Genomic DNA, 13,358 nt, shown 5'->3' with positions numbered 1-13,358 from the left:
TCACACGGTGTCCACGTGCAGCGCGCGCCTCCCCACGTGGGGCCCGGGCGGGCAGGGCCGCTTGTCCGGCGCTTGACCTGGCAAGGAGCAGGGTGCTGGCGGGCGTCATGAGGCTTCTCTCGGGCGTTGGTTTCCTGGCCAGTTGGACCCGGCCCACGTATTGTCCCGAGGCTCTGCCAGATGAAACAAGGAGCTGTTCTCCTGTTCTCAACGCCGATGACTAAGGGATTCGGGGAGCTAAGCGGGGGGGGGGGGGGGGAACGACGACAGCCTGTGCCCCGGGTCCCTCCCCAGCCAGGCCCTGGTTCTGCCTGGGCATGTGGCGCTGCCTGCAAAAGCCTTGCCCTTCGCGGGTGCCGGGGACGCAGGCCACCCCCGCCCCAGCGCGGGCGCTGGTCTTAGCCCCCTTTGTGACAGAAAGTCAAATCCCCTGGAACACAGAGTGAGCGCACTCGGCAAACAAACCCCGTCTGCGCTGCACAGTGTTCTGAGCAGGCAGCCTTCCCCAAAGCAGCCTCCGCCTCCTTAGGGTGGCGTAAAGAGCAGTGTCCGAGGCAGCCTGCCTCCAAACTCCCCCCAGCGGCCTCCCCGCTGTGCTGGAACTTCCTGAAGGCCATCTGCTAAGGCAGGGTCTCCAGAACATTCTGTCTAAAGGGCACATATTGAACACTCAGTTACAATCCACAAATGCACACACGTAAGCAGATCAAAACTCTCCGCAGGCTAGCCTGGTGGTTAGAGGCTGCCCGCCCTCCTCTTGCAGGAGCACTGCATCTTTTTGGCGGGTTCTGGCCCCCGCGCTGGGCCCTCCTTTTCTCAGGTAGTCCTGGGTCCATCTTCACCTCACTGTCATCAAACGTCCGTGAAGAGTCACCTCCCTCATCAATCTAAGCAAACCCGTGTTGGACAGACAATTTTCTTGTCTGAGCTGGGACACGGAGTGCAGAAGTTTGCTAGTGTCCGGCATTTAAAGCATGGACACTTTCTGTCTCGATTTCAATCAAGGGGCTCTGCTTCTGTGGCTGGTGCCCTTTTGGTAGCTTGGGGTGATTGCACAGATGCATGAATGTTGAGAATTCGGGAGGAGTTCGCTCCTCCTGGAAGAGAAGCGTGCTATGGCATTGCCACTTGCAAAGACGTCTGCAAAGGCCTCCTACGAGACGCGCGTGCTCAGCCGTGCTGAGGTCAGGGCAGGATGGGATGGTTAGAGCTGATGATGAGCGAGACAAGGGATATCGCCCAGGTCACCAGAAAGGTTCTGATTTCTTGAGGCCCTTTCCCCTGCGGGCACTGTGCTTCCCACTGCCCAATGCCCTCCAACCCTAACAGCTTTTCTCTGACCACAAAGTGTGATTTTGCCAATGCTCCATGTTTAATGATCTCAATCCCATTAAGTGTGGGTTATGCAAATTGTCTTCAGCTCAATGACCCAAGAGTATTGGAGACCCAGGACTCAACACCAGGGCAGGGAGGAAGGTCCAGGCTTCTAGAACATTCCTGCCTCTAAATAAATAGATAAAAGGGGATGAAAACAAAACGGTATGCCAGGAGCTTAAGGCTTGTCATTGGTCTTCACATTTTGTTTTTATACTGGAGAGCGGGTGGGGATGGAAGCTGTCAGGAGCAGTGAGGGCCTAAAGAAGGAGCTGCACCAGGCCGGCCAGCTAACAGGCCTGGCAGAAGCAGACTGGCCATCACCTGAACTGTCCAGCACCCAGGAAAAGCCTTCTGAGCCCTGGTGTACGGAATTGGCTGTTCCACCTGCTTTCACCTCTGAAACCAGGCCAAAGGTGACCTCAGAGAGACCAAGGTCAAGGCGAAGCTCCTCGGAGTGGACACAAGTCCAGGGGCAGGAGCCGCGGCCAAAACGGTGCACAGAGTCATGGGCTAGGAGACCAGAGGCTGGAGGAGATACGAGGTCAGGGGGCGCTGGCAGCAGGTGCGTGTGCCTGCACCCGTGTGCGCACGAGTGTACGTAGATGGAGACGCGTGTGTTACTTACACACATTTGTGGACAACTACAAATGGCACGATATTTTTACAAGTACTTTTTTGTTTTCCTCTGAGGTCATCTATCTTTGAATTCAGAGATTCAACTTCAAAGGCGTGGAGAGATCCTCACTGCGGGGCAGAGTCATGAGCCGATCACATGGAGACACGTCCCTGGACTGGCTCTGCTCCAGTCCTGCTCAGCGTCATCCAGCCGGGCTCCCTGGATTTTCAAACAAGGTCACCTCAGGACAGTGTGCCCGACTCCCACAGTTCTCCACCTCTCCAGAGCTAATTCTTTTCTTGGTTACATCCTACCGTATTTTTATGGTCATAATTTTTAGCTTTTGCGTTAGTTATCTATGGTCACAGTAATGCAGCATAACACACAAAATCTAGTCACTTGAAGTAATTGGCATCTATTTAGTTCATGGGCCCATAGCTGGCGGTTTAGGTGGAGTTGGCTCGGCAATTCTGGTCTCAGAACTCACTCACACATCTGTTAGCTGTTGACTGCTGGCTTGTCTCAACGGGCATGCCTCTGGTGACTCAGTTCTGCTCCCCGCGTTGTATGCCTTCCTCTCCAGAGGCTAAACCGGGCATGTTGTCATGGCGATGGCAGAAGGCAAGAGCAGAAGCGCAAATGGGATCACAGCAGTGCTGGTTCAAGCAGCTCTTGTGTCACAGCTACCAACCTCCCATTGGACAAAGCAAGCCACACGGCTGGATGCAGTGAGCGTGGGAGGTCACCAGAGCGTTACATGGCAAGATGCACGACTATGGCAAGAGGAGAGGACCTGTGGCCATTGATGTGGTCACTCTACACACCTGCATGCTTCTTTTTTGCTTTTTGGATGAAGGAGGAGCACTCATCTCATTGGAAATTGGCTTCATTTAATACTGGAGGATCACTGAAAATTTTTTTCTTACTTTTAAAATTTGCATACAGTTAAATTCACCTTTCTGATATATAGTTCTATGAATTTTAACATGTGCCTAGATTCATGCAACTGCCACCACAAATAAGATCCAGAACTGTTCCTTAATCCCCCAAAATTCCCTTGGTTCATTGACATTTCGAGAGCTAATGCTATGTCCCAAACAAAGCTTGTGGTTTGAATCAAACTAGTTAAAGATGTAGTAAAATCTTTGGCGTACTCTGTAGCCAAAATCTTGAGGTTTAGAGCCATAAAATGATGGAGTCAAAAGAGCACGCCGTCAGACGGAACACCTTGTGAAGACGTCGGTGTTAAAGAATTAAACATTTGTCAAGCCAGGGGGGTTTTACCTTGACGAGATCCCCACCGCATCACTTTACAAAAAATCAAAGCCCTGAGGGATTCGAGCATTTGTCCCGAGCTGCTGTGGAGAGAGATGAAGAGATGGGGAGATGGGGAGCTAGGACCAGTGATTGCTCCACTTGAAGGTCCTCTTGCCCTGGCCACTCACTTGTTCTATGGTGTCCACCTATGCCCCTTGCTTTCATCCTCCTATCTTCTGGCTTCACTTGCTCTGTGATGTCCATCTGTGCCCTCACCTTCATTCTCCTATCTTATGGCTGAATGAGACTGGACTAGACTCTTAGTCCCTCTAGTAGAACTGGAGACATTACTTTTCTCTAAGTAACCCTGTTTGGTGCTAGCTGCTCTGAGGTGCCTCCCTCGGTGTACAGAGTGAGCAATGTTTTATTTCCTGGAAAATTTAATACCGACCTTGACCATCGCTGCCCAGTCGTGCTCTCTATCCTCATCTCATTGCTTCTCCCGCTGCCAGGTAATTTGATCTGGGCTTGTCTTATCATCCGAGAGCTGCAAGCAGGTGCTGAACTAGGGGCTGGGAGGGCAGCTGTCTCGTCTTTGGGGCCCCTGACCTTTTGGGAAGGGACTATGTGTATTGGTAGTTGCTGGAAATGGAGGTAAAACTCATTCTCGTGCTTGTCAGTCCGAGGCTCAAGGGCTCCATTCCCTCCTGCCTCCAGCTCACTAAGAGTTGGATCCACTCTTCCTTCCCGAGGGCTTTGGTCTCCTAGGACTTTGCAAAGACCTGGTCACGGTGGGTCCCTGCCCAGAGGGCAGAATTTGCTTGGCATGACCCTGGTTGATCTTAAGACAAGAGCTCGTGTTTATAAAGCGCATTTTGAGCCACAAACTGACTAGAGTGTGGAACGGGGCACCAGGGGGATTAGCCAACCTTCCCAAAGAGGGGCCCAGCTGGCAGCGCAGAGGTGCTCTGGGGGAGCCTGGCTCGGTCTTCGACGCTGGGTCTGAGACTAAAGGATCAAGGGGAGTCCACGGACCCACCTGAGCCTGTTGTTCTCGCCCCAAGAGTCCGATAAGTCCCTGGGGGGACCCCCTCTGAGTTGCATCCCCCCTGCGTGCTTAGGGGAGGACACCCTCTATTTCTGCTGGAATAAAAAAGGAAGCATGGGAGGAAGAAATGAGATGTGGGGCGTTTTCCGGACTTGGAGTTGTCCTGGGTGGTGCTGCAGGGACAGTTACCGGACATTGTATGTCCTGCCATGGCCCACTGGGTGGAACGTGGGAGAGTGTGGGCTGTGGTGTGGACCATTGACCATGAGGTGCAGCGGTGCCCAGAGATGTATTCACCAAGTGAAATGGATGTGCCATGATGATGGGGGAGAGTGTTGCTATGGGAGAGTAGTGGGGTGAGGAGGGTGGGGGGTACATGGGGACCTCATATTTTTTGAATGTAGTATTTTAAAAAATGAATTAAAAATAAAAATTAATTAATTAAAAAAATAAAATATAAAATATAAAAGGAAGCAGGGAAAACGGAATCTAGACTATTGGCTATTTGGTGGCACCCAGACACGGCTGGATTACTGCCTGTGATGATGAGGTCACAAGGCAGACACCAGGCAAGATACAGTTGTCTCCATGTCCCTAATGGAAATGGACACAGCATGGCTGCTTATCATCTCAGCCTCCCTCTGTGCGGGCAGAGGAGCTGTGCTCCCCATCACGTAGGGGGTCCTTTCCAGCCTCCCCATCTCAGCGCCCACAGATCACTGCCCTTCTGCAGGTGTCACCAGGATGCCAGTGCCCCAACTGGTGGAAGGTGTCAACCACGATTGGCAGCCCAGCCTGGGGCTTGCCGTGGTAGCCAGCCTCATGGCCACCTTCCCTGGCCTTCGCTTTCCCCAGGCATGAGCTGCTGGGGGCAGCAGTCAGCTTCTCCCCTGTGCAGGGTCGGGTAGTGCCGGGCCTGGGAAGAGCTCCCCTCCACCATCTCCCACACACGTTTGTCCTCGCTCCAAGCTCAGGGCCTCCCTATCCAAGCACAAGAGCAATCCTGGGGACATTTCCATCCCAGGAAACCACATTCTTTGCAGCACTGCAGCCAGCCCAAATGAAGGACGGGGAGTTAAATCGAAAGGGAATTTGAATGACAAAGTGACATGATGCCCGTCTCCTTAATGATGGGACAAGTTGGCGTTCCGTCACGGCAAGGAATAACTTCCAGGCCCAGATCTGTATTTAAAAGCTATTTCTCCTGGTTCTAAGACACTGGCTCAGCTCAATATCTAAAACAAAGAAAATGAATTATGAAACAGGGCGAGGGGAGCTTGTTAATTTTCCCACCGATGCACCGTGAAATGGAGGCTTTATTCTGAGCATGGTATGTCCTCAGGCTCTCTCCGGAGAGACGCTGACAAATCCAAATGTCCTTCCTGTTTCCTTTCCCCCTTACTTTATGGCTTTTTCTTTACCCATTTACAAAAATGTGTATTGCATGATATGTCTGTATCTATAGGACGTGAGGGTTTGAGTCTGTGATTCTCTTCCTTGACAATAAAGAACGTGCCGGTGATGTTATATTAGAGATGAAAACACGTGCCCCCCATGCACACACCTGTACATACACACGTGTGTCTTAGCCTGTCTGTGTGTCAGAGAAACACACCTGCAGGCCGCTGGCTATTGTCCATACCGGGGAGATAAAGCGACTTCCAATTGGAACCCAATGAAATAATCATGATAATTTACCTTCGTGCATCACCTTTCATCATGAGGATGAAAGGGCTCCACAAACCCTGGCTCCTCTTTGATCTGGACTCCTATCTGATGCTCCCATCTCCATGTGTACTCCCCCTTCACCCTGCAGATGGGCCTCCCCGGAATGGAGCTTCCGAGCCTCCTGACAGCTGCCAGGAGGGAAGCCGTCGCTGGCCTGCCTTCACGAAGGGCCAGGCTGGTCAGGGCGCAGAAAGAGGGACGCAGTTCCTGGGCTGCCGCCTTAGTGCTGAGAGAAAGGGGCTTGGGGGAGGTGGAGGAAGCCAGGAGGATGAGGCACACGCCTCCAGAACGCAGGTGGCACCAGGCTCCGCTCCCAGCTGCCCTCTCACCCAGACTGTAGCAGCAGCTTCCCGGAAGGGCTCGAGCTTCACCCAGGCCCCTGCGCCCAGCCGGGCCTCGCCACCTGTCTCCGGGACATTTCCGTCCACATGTCTCAGTGGAACATCAAACTCAACTTCTCCCAGATATAATGCCTGAGCCCTCCGCCTCCAGCCTCGAATGGCCCCCGCCCCTGGATTCGCTGCCTGGAGTCGGGGGACCGTCCACGGGGAAGGCAGGTGCACTGGGCTCTGCGGGGCGGGCGCTGTCAGGAGGGATGCAATCAGCCAGGATCGGCCAGGAGGAAACGGGACACCTCGGGGCGGGCGGGTTAGGGCGCGGGGTGGGGCCCTGCTCGGCCAGGGGGACGCCGTCCAGGCAGACGGCAGCCAGCCCAAAGGAGAGTCGCCTGCTTGGTGGTGGCTGGAGCGAAAGAAGAGGTGCGTGGGAGGGGCCGGGGGCAGAGGGCAGGAGCCAGGGGGCGGAGGCGGCCCTGGGAGGGTTTAGAGCAGGGGCTTGTGGGCCTGACCTCCTGGGGGCTTCTGAGCCTTCGACCCCTCTCGGAGCTGATGGGGCAGGGGGGGGGGTGCCCATCATCCTCAGCCCCCACTTCCCCTCCAGGTCCTCGACAGAGGCTTCTGTGTTTGCGGGGACCAGCAAGCAAACAGAAACAAAGCCTCCTTTGGTAACCACTGGAAAGCACCAGATGCCCCAGGCGGTCAGCCCGGCTTAGCCCCCACCCCAAGGCACAGCGCTCTCGCTTTCTGAGGTTTTAAATCTCGGGACCCCCGCGTGCGCAGGCATGCCTGCTGGGGAGGGGTGGGATTGGGTGGCCGTGGGCACTGCTGCGGCCCCACTCAGCTCGCCTTTGCCAGGCTGGTGGGGGGCCGTGTCCCCCAGCTCCTGGGCTCTCAGCCGCCCCCTCCCCAGAGCACTGCCGGGGGGGTGCTGCCCCTGTCACCAGGCAGCTCGGCCCCTCCCAGGGCAGAACGAGCCCAGTGGGCGCAGGTGGACCACGTGGACAACTCCCCAGCGCCCCCGTCCTCGCCCGCCCCCTGCTGCATCCTGCTCCCGCCCCCCCTGCCCCAACAAGGGCCCTTGTGCCGTCTCAGGCTTGGAGAGACACCCCAGACGGAGGAGGCAGGCAGCGGCGCCCTGTGGCGCTCCAAGTCTGTTCACTCATTCAACATGTACACGCGTCATCTGCTCGGCCAAAACCAAATCAGGCCAGCACCGGCCGTGCCCGCGGGGACCGCGCCAGACGCGGGGGCAGAGTCCAGCGGGCAGGCGCGTCGGCCCGGGGGAACCGGCCAGGCTGGACTTACTGGTCGTACCCGATCATTTCCGCCCGAGGCCGTGGGGTTGGGAGTGGAGGGGCAGGGCCTCCAGGCTCCGCCTTGGGACTGGGGAATCAAGAGGCGCCATGGCCACAGGGCCCCTGCCCAGCCGCCCTTGGCGGGGGTAGGGGGGCGGCAATGGGCGCTCGGGGGGCTCGCTTCTCAGTCCACCCATTTTCCGTTCACCTCCCTCTCAGGAAGACATGCTGCCACGGGGACTGTCCGGTTTTAACTGCCCTAACCAGCTCGGCCAGCCCAGCCTGTTGGGGGAGCGGCTCTGCCGGCCTCAGGATCCAGGCTCTGCAAGCCTCAGGATTGAGGCTCTGGGGACCTCGGGATCAGGGCTCTGGAACCTCAGGATCCAGGCTCTGGGGTCTCAGGATCCAGGTTCTGCAGGCCTCAGGATCTAGGTTCTGGGGACCTTGGGATCCAGGCACTGCATGTTTCAGGATCCAGGCTCTCCTGGCCTTGGGATCCAGGCTCTGCTGGCCTTGGGATCCAGGCTCTGGGGACCTCAGGATCTGGGCTCTGCGGGCCTCAGGATCCAGGCTCTGTGGGCCTTAGGATCCAGGCTCTGCGGGCCTTGGGATCCAGGCTCTGTGGGCCTTGGGATCCAGGCTCTGGGGACCTTGGGATCCAGGTACTGCATGTTTCGGGATCCAGGCTCTGCTGGCCTTGGGATCCAGGCTCTGTGGGCCTTGGGATCCAGGCTCTGGGGACCTTGGGATCCAGGTACTGCATGTTTCGGGATCCAGGCTCTGCTGGCCTTGGGATCCAGGCTCTGTGGGCCTTGGGATCCAGGCTCTGGGGACCTCGGGATCTGGGCTCTGCGGGCCTCAGGATCCAGGCTCTGGGGGCCTTGGGATCCAGGCTCTGTGGGCCTTGGGATCCAGGCTCTGTGGACCTCGGGATCCAGGCTCTGTGGACCTCGGGATCCAGGCTCTGCGGGCCTCGGGATCCAGGCTCTGGGGCCTCAGGATCCAGGTTCTGCGGACCTCAGGATCCAGGCTCTGGGGACCTCGGGATCCAGGCACTGCAGGTTTCAGGATCCAGGCTCTGCTGGCCTTGGGATCCAGGCTCTGTGGGTCTTGGGATCCAGGCTCTGAGGACCTCGGGATCCAGGCTCTGGGGATCTCGGGATCCAGGCCTGCGCTCCTCTCCCCCAGCCCTGCTCCCTGCCTGGGGGGAGGCATGCTGGCTGACGTTTGTTCTGTCCCCCGGGCTGGGCCCATGAAGAGCCACGTTCTCAGCTCCCTGTCCCCACACGCAGCCTTCCTCCCTTCCCCCTCCCCTTCCTCCTCCCCCTCCTCTGTCCTCCTCCTTTTCCTGACCCCCTCCCCATATTCTTCCCCTCCTCCCCCTCCTCCCTTTCCCTCCCCCTCTCCCTCTTCCTCCCCTCCCCTCCCCCTGCACCCCACCCCCTTCTCCTTCTCTCTCTTCCCCCCTCCTCTTTCTCCTGTTTTGTTTTCTCAGACTCGGTGTGGTGACTCAGAAGCTATGAAACCCCTTCCTGACAATGTCCTTTGTGACGTTTGCACCAGGCGTCTGACTTCAGAGTTTCACATTACCGTGTCCCGTTGTCTTGGTGGGAACTTCTGGTTTAACACCCTGTAGCAGGTGCAAGGCCCTGGGGGACGCACCCTGAGCTGAGCGATGTAAAGCTACGGAGCATCCCAGCACCCTGCCGTGGCGGAGGCGACCAAGTCCTCCCTTCACAGGCTCCGTGGCTCGCCCTGGCCCCTCTGCTTGTGCAGGGCAGAGCTGGTGAGGCCTCCTCCAGGCGAGCTCACTGCCCCTGCCCCTTCGGCCTCGGGGCCTCTGCCCGGGAAACAGACATGGATGTGGAGACCGTGACGGAGCAGAGCCTCTGGTTAGCGCCAGCCAGAGAGGCAGAGGAGCTGCAGTGGAGCAAGGAGCGCAGAGCTGTGCGGAGCAGAGGTGGAGGGACGGGTACGGAAACATTCTTGCAAACTGTAGAGCAAAGGACGGGACGTCTGCTGCAGCTGTTACCTGCAGCGCCAGGGCCATCGGGGTGGCCATTAGGGAGCCAGAATCCACGTCCCCCGAGGGGCCGCCGCCCCTTCTCCCGGCTGCAGCTTCCTTCTGCCTCTCGGTCCTCCAGCCCCTGCTTGTTCTCTCACCTGTTTACCTCACCTTCACGTCCTCACCTCCTTGTAGGTGACCAGTTTTCCGCCTTCAGGGACCTTCCCGACCGGACAGGTCAGTCCAGCCGACTCGTGTCTGGCATGCTGGGCGCGGGGCAGACCGAGGGGTCATGCCGGGCGTGGGGCAGACCGAGGGATCATGCTGGGCACGGCAGACCGAGGGATTGGGCTTTTGGGAGAAACGTGTGGGAGCAGCTTCCTGCAGTTGTCAGGTCTGCACCGGGCGGCCACCCACACGGAGGACTGCCCGGCTTGAGGCAGAGCAGGTTTGAACCTGGTGATGACATTGCGAATGATCCAGAAACTTCATCAGAATGTCAGAGGAACTTGGGCTAAGCGAACGTTGGCTCAGAGCAGAAACCACAGGACAATAATAACTGTGATCTGTTGAGTATTTAGTACATGCTAAGCCCTTTGTGTGTGACCTCAGCCCACGAGTCTCCAGTCTTCAGATGAGGAAACTAGCAGTGGATCCTGGATTCAAAGTCATCTCTTTCTGAGTTTGTTTTTAATCTTCATCTTGTATGGATCCGACCTCTCAGGGACATTGGAGAGGAAAATTCTGGCTGCATCTCTGTGAGGTACACCATGAGACCTTTTTTTTTTATGATTTAGTTTATTTATTTCTCTGCGCACCACCTCGTTGTTTGTGCTCACTATCTGCTCTCTTGTGTCTGTTTGTTGTCTGCTCGTCTTCTTTTCAGGAGGCACTGGGACTTGAACCTGGAACCTCCCATATGGGAGGATGGTGCCCAGTGGCTTGAGCCACCTCCACTTTCTGCTTGTTGTGTCTCTCATTGTGTTTCCTTCTTGTGTCTCTTCATTGTGTCATATTGTTCCATCAGTTCACCACACTAGCCCGTTGCAAGCTCGTCTTCTTTAGGAGGCACTGGGAACCGAACCCAGGACCTCCCATGTGGTAGGCGAGTGCCCAACTGCTTGAAACACATCCGCTTCCAACCATGAGACCATTTTAAGGAAAGAAATGAAACACATTTGTTTCAAAGTTTCACTGGTGAATTATCCTGTGAAAACGTGTGGTTCCTTCAGATTTCTCTCTCCCAGAGTTTCCGAACTCTCTCCTTAGGACCTAATGTAAATCACAGTCCTTCACTTGGAATTCTACAAGTTAAAGCATTTTAAAAAGAACCCTGGATGTGCTGCAGGAAAGTGATTTTTCCAAAAATATGTGTTCATTTAAAAGTCGCATTCTGAGGGGCAGTCATAGGGCCAGCTCCACCACATTAAAGCAAATGAAAACATAGCTCAGCTGATTAATATGAATTAGTCTGCCCATAAGCCCTTACATTGTCAAAGCGCTTGCCTCTGCCGTCGGTCTGTGTAAATTAGATGACTCAGCCAGCCAGACCCCGGGAGGAGACTTCAGGCGGTTTGGATGGAATTAAACAGTCCAGCGTTCTCTGGCCGAGGCTGAAATTTTCACATGGAATTGAAACATGAAGGAAAGTCTCAATTAAGAAAGTCTGAGGGCCAGAAAAACCGCTGGAATGATATTCTCCCCGCTCCTCCCAGCCGCGCATTCTCCGTGAGAGCGTGGCGGGTGTGCCTGGGTTCCCCTCTCCCTGCCCCTGCGGTGGGAAGCCCGGCATTTCAGAGCGCCTCCTCTCATCCCCACACCCCCTCCCCAGGACTGTGCCTCCACCTGGGCTCTCCCAGCGGTGGACCCGCGGTCCAGGGTTTGAGCGAGAGAGGCTTGCCTGGGAGGGGATCCCGGGAAGCGCTGGCCGGGAGCTAGGCAGGGAAGGCTCACTACCCAACAAGCGGCCACGTCAGGCCGCTGGAGGCTCAGCCCGCGCGGGGTCCAGGAGTCAGGGAAGGACGCAAGCCTCTGAGCTCCAGCCACTAGGCGAGGCGCCGGAGGATTTGCACCCCCGTCTCGTGCGGTTACTGTTGAAAGCTGCTGGCGCAGGTGCCGCGTTGCTGCTCTTCCAGCCTTCCCATGCGCAGCCCGAGACTGCCCTGGGCGGTGCGGCAGGAGCTGGTGGCCGAGGGATGGACCAGCAGACCCGGAAAGAGTCGATGCTCAGGGGCCTGGCAGGCCTGCGTCTCGGGGTGGAAGGTGCAGAAGAGAAGAGCAGGGGCCAGTGCCCCTGTAACGCACAGTAGGCACGCTACCTAGCACTGCCGTACTTCCGGAGGCCTATGAAAATGTAATTTTAATTTTTTAAAAAGTCAGTAGAAAAAAATCAATATGATAACAATGAATAAATAACAACAAATCCAGCCTGGACTCTGTTTATCTTTGTATCAACAGTAATAAACTATCATTTTAGACATTTTTTAATGGAAGAAGGGGCCCATGAAGGCCCAGGAAAGTCTCACATTGGCCCAGGGCAAGGGAGGAGCCTCAGGTATTTTTCTTGATGGTTGGAATATTCTCCCAGTTCAAACGGCTCACAATGGTCCAGACCACTCCATCCCTCTTGCCCAATTTCCTTTCCTCTCTGGCACAAGAAGAAATTGTTTCCTCTCTTCTGTTTCTCTGCTTTATTTCTCTTTCTGTAGTAGAAATCTGTTATTTTTGCCTTCTCAGCATCCATTCCCAATTTTTCTGACTATTGTCCCTGAATTTGTGTTAGAGGGAACAGTTCTCACTGGGTTCGGTCTGTCCCACCTGCCCCTGGCCAAGAGGTGGGCACTTGACAAAATTGGATACCTCAGATGTCCACAACTTGTAATTGACTTTTAATAGAGTAATATAAAAACTTCATTAGTGGCTGGTGATGTCATCAACATGGTGATGTAAAAATCCCCCCAGAAAGCCACCCTAGAGAATCAGTGAATTAAAGGAGAAACCCCATTGTTTAGAAACCTGGAGGAAGGTAGAGACTGGAGAAGGACTCCACAAATGCTGAGTCAAAGAGAAAGAAAAATACCAGGTAGGAAATTTCTGTCCCAGACCTGCCAGTCCCGCCTCACCCCCATCTGGTCCTGCACAGGTTGAGAGTCATGCAGGGGCAGTGGCCACTTGGGAGTCAAGCAGGGGCAGTGGCCGGGTCCATCTCGCCTGGACACAGACTAGAGAGCCACTCACAGCAGTGAGCTGGAACCCCACACAGATCCAAGCCCAGGGACCCAAGTCTACAGAGACCCAGGAGAAACAAAAGCTTCTAAATTGGGCTGCATTTAAAAAAAGGGGGCCCCAGGACGGGCAGTGGGGAAGGACTTTGGCAGGACTCTTGACTAGAGATACACTCACTCAATCTAGTTTCTTTTAGCTAGACCATATAAATGCAAAACAGATTTTTCTGGAGTGACCCACCTTTCTGGGTTGACCTTGTCCCTGGGTCAGAATAGCCTAACAGGAAAGAAAATGGAGGCACAAAAGTCTCACAAAGAGACTAAAAGGGGGGTGAAGTTTAAACCAAACTGCTATAAGATATGACAGGTCCCAGAGCTGAGAAGTACAAGGAAAAGAGGGCACAGAGTAAAAGAGAGAATTTAAACAAATCATGGCTGGGGGATAAATTCCACACAAAAACACACAGCGT

General features: G+C 55.4%; 1 long non-coding RNA gene across 1 annotated transcript; it reads left to right on the top strand.

Annotated features, from left to right (window-relative positions):
* Nucleotides 1-6,735: 6,735 nt before the first annotated feature.
* Nucleotides 6,736-12,090, top strand: LOC139437618 (uncharacterized). Its single transcript, XR_011647486.1, has 3 exons — nucleotides 6,736-6,784; nucleotides 6,966-7,029; nucleotides 9,155-12,090. It is a non-coding gene; the product is annotated as an uncharacterized lncRNA (long non-coding RNA).
* Nucleotides 12,091-13,358: the final 1,268 nt, after the last annotated feature.

This window comes from Dasypus novemcinctus, chromosome 26, assembly GCF_030445035.2.
Source record: "Dasypus novemcinctus isolate mDasNov1 chromosome 26, mDasNov1.1.hap2, whole genome shotgun sequence".
NCBI lineage: Eukaryota > Metazoa > Chordata > Mammalia > Cingulata > Dasypodidae > Dasypus > Dasypus novemcinctus.
Note: the sequence above shows the minus strand (reverse complement) of the source record. Positions and strands in the feature narration are given on the sequence as shown.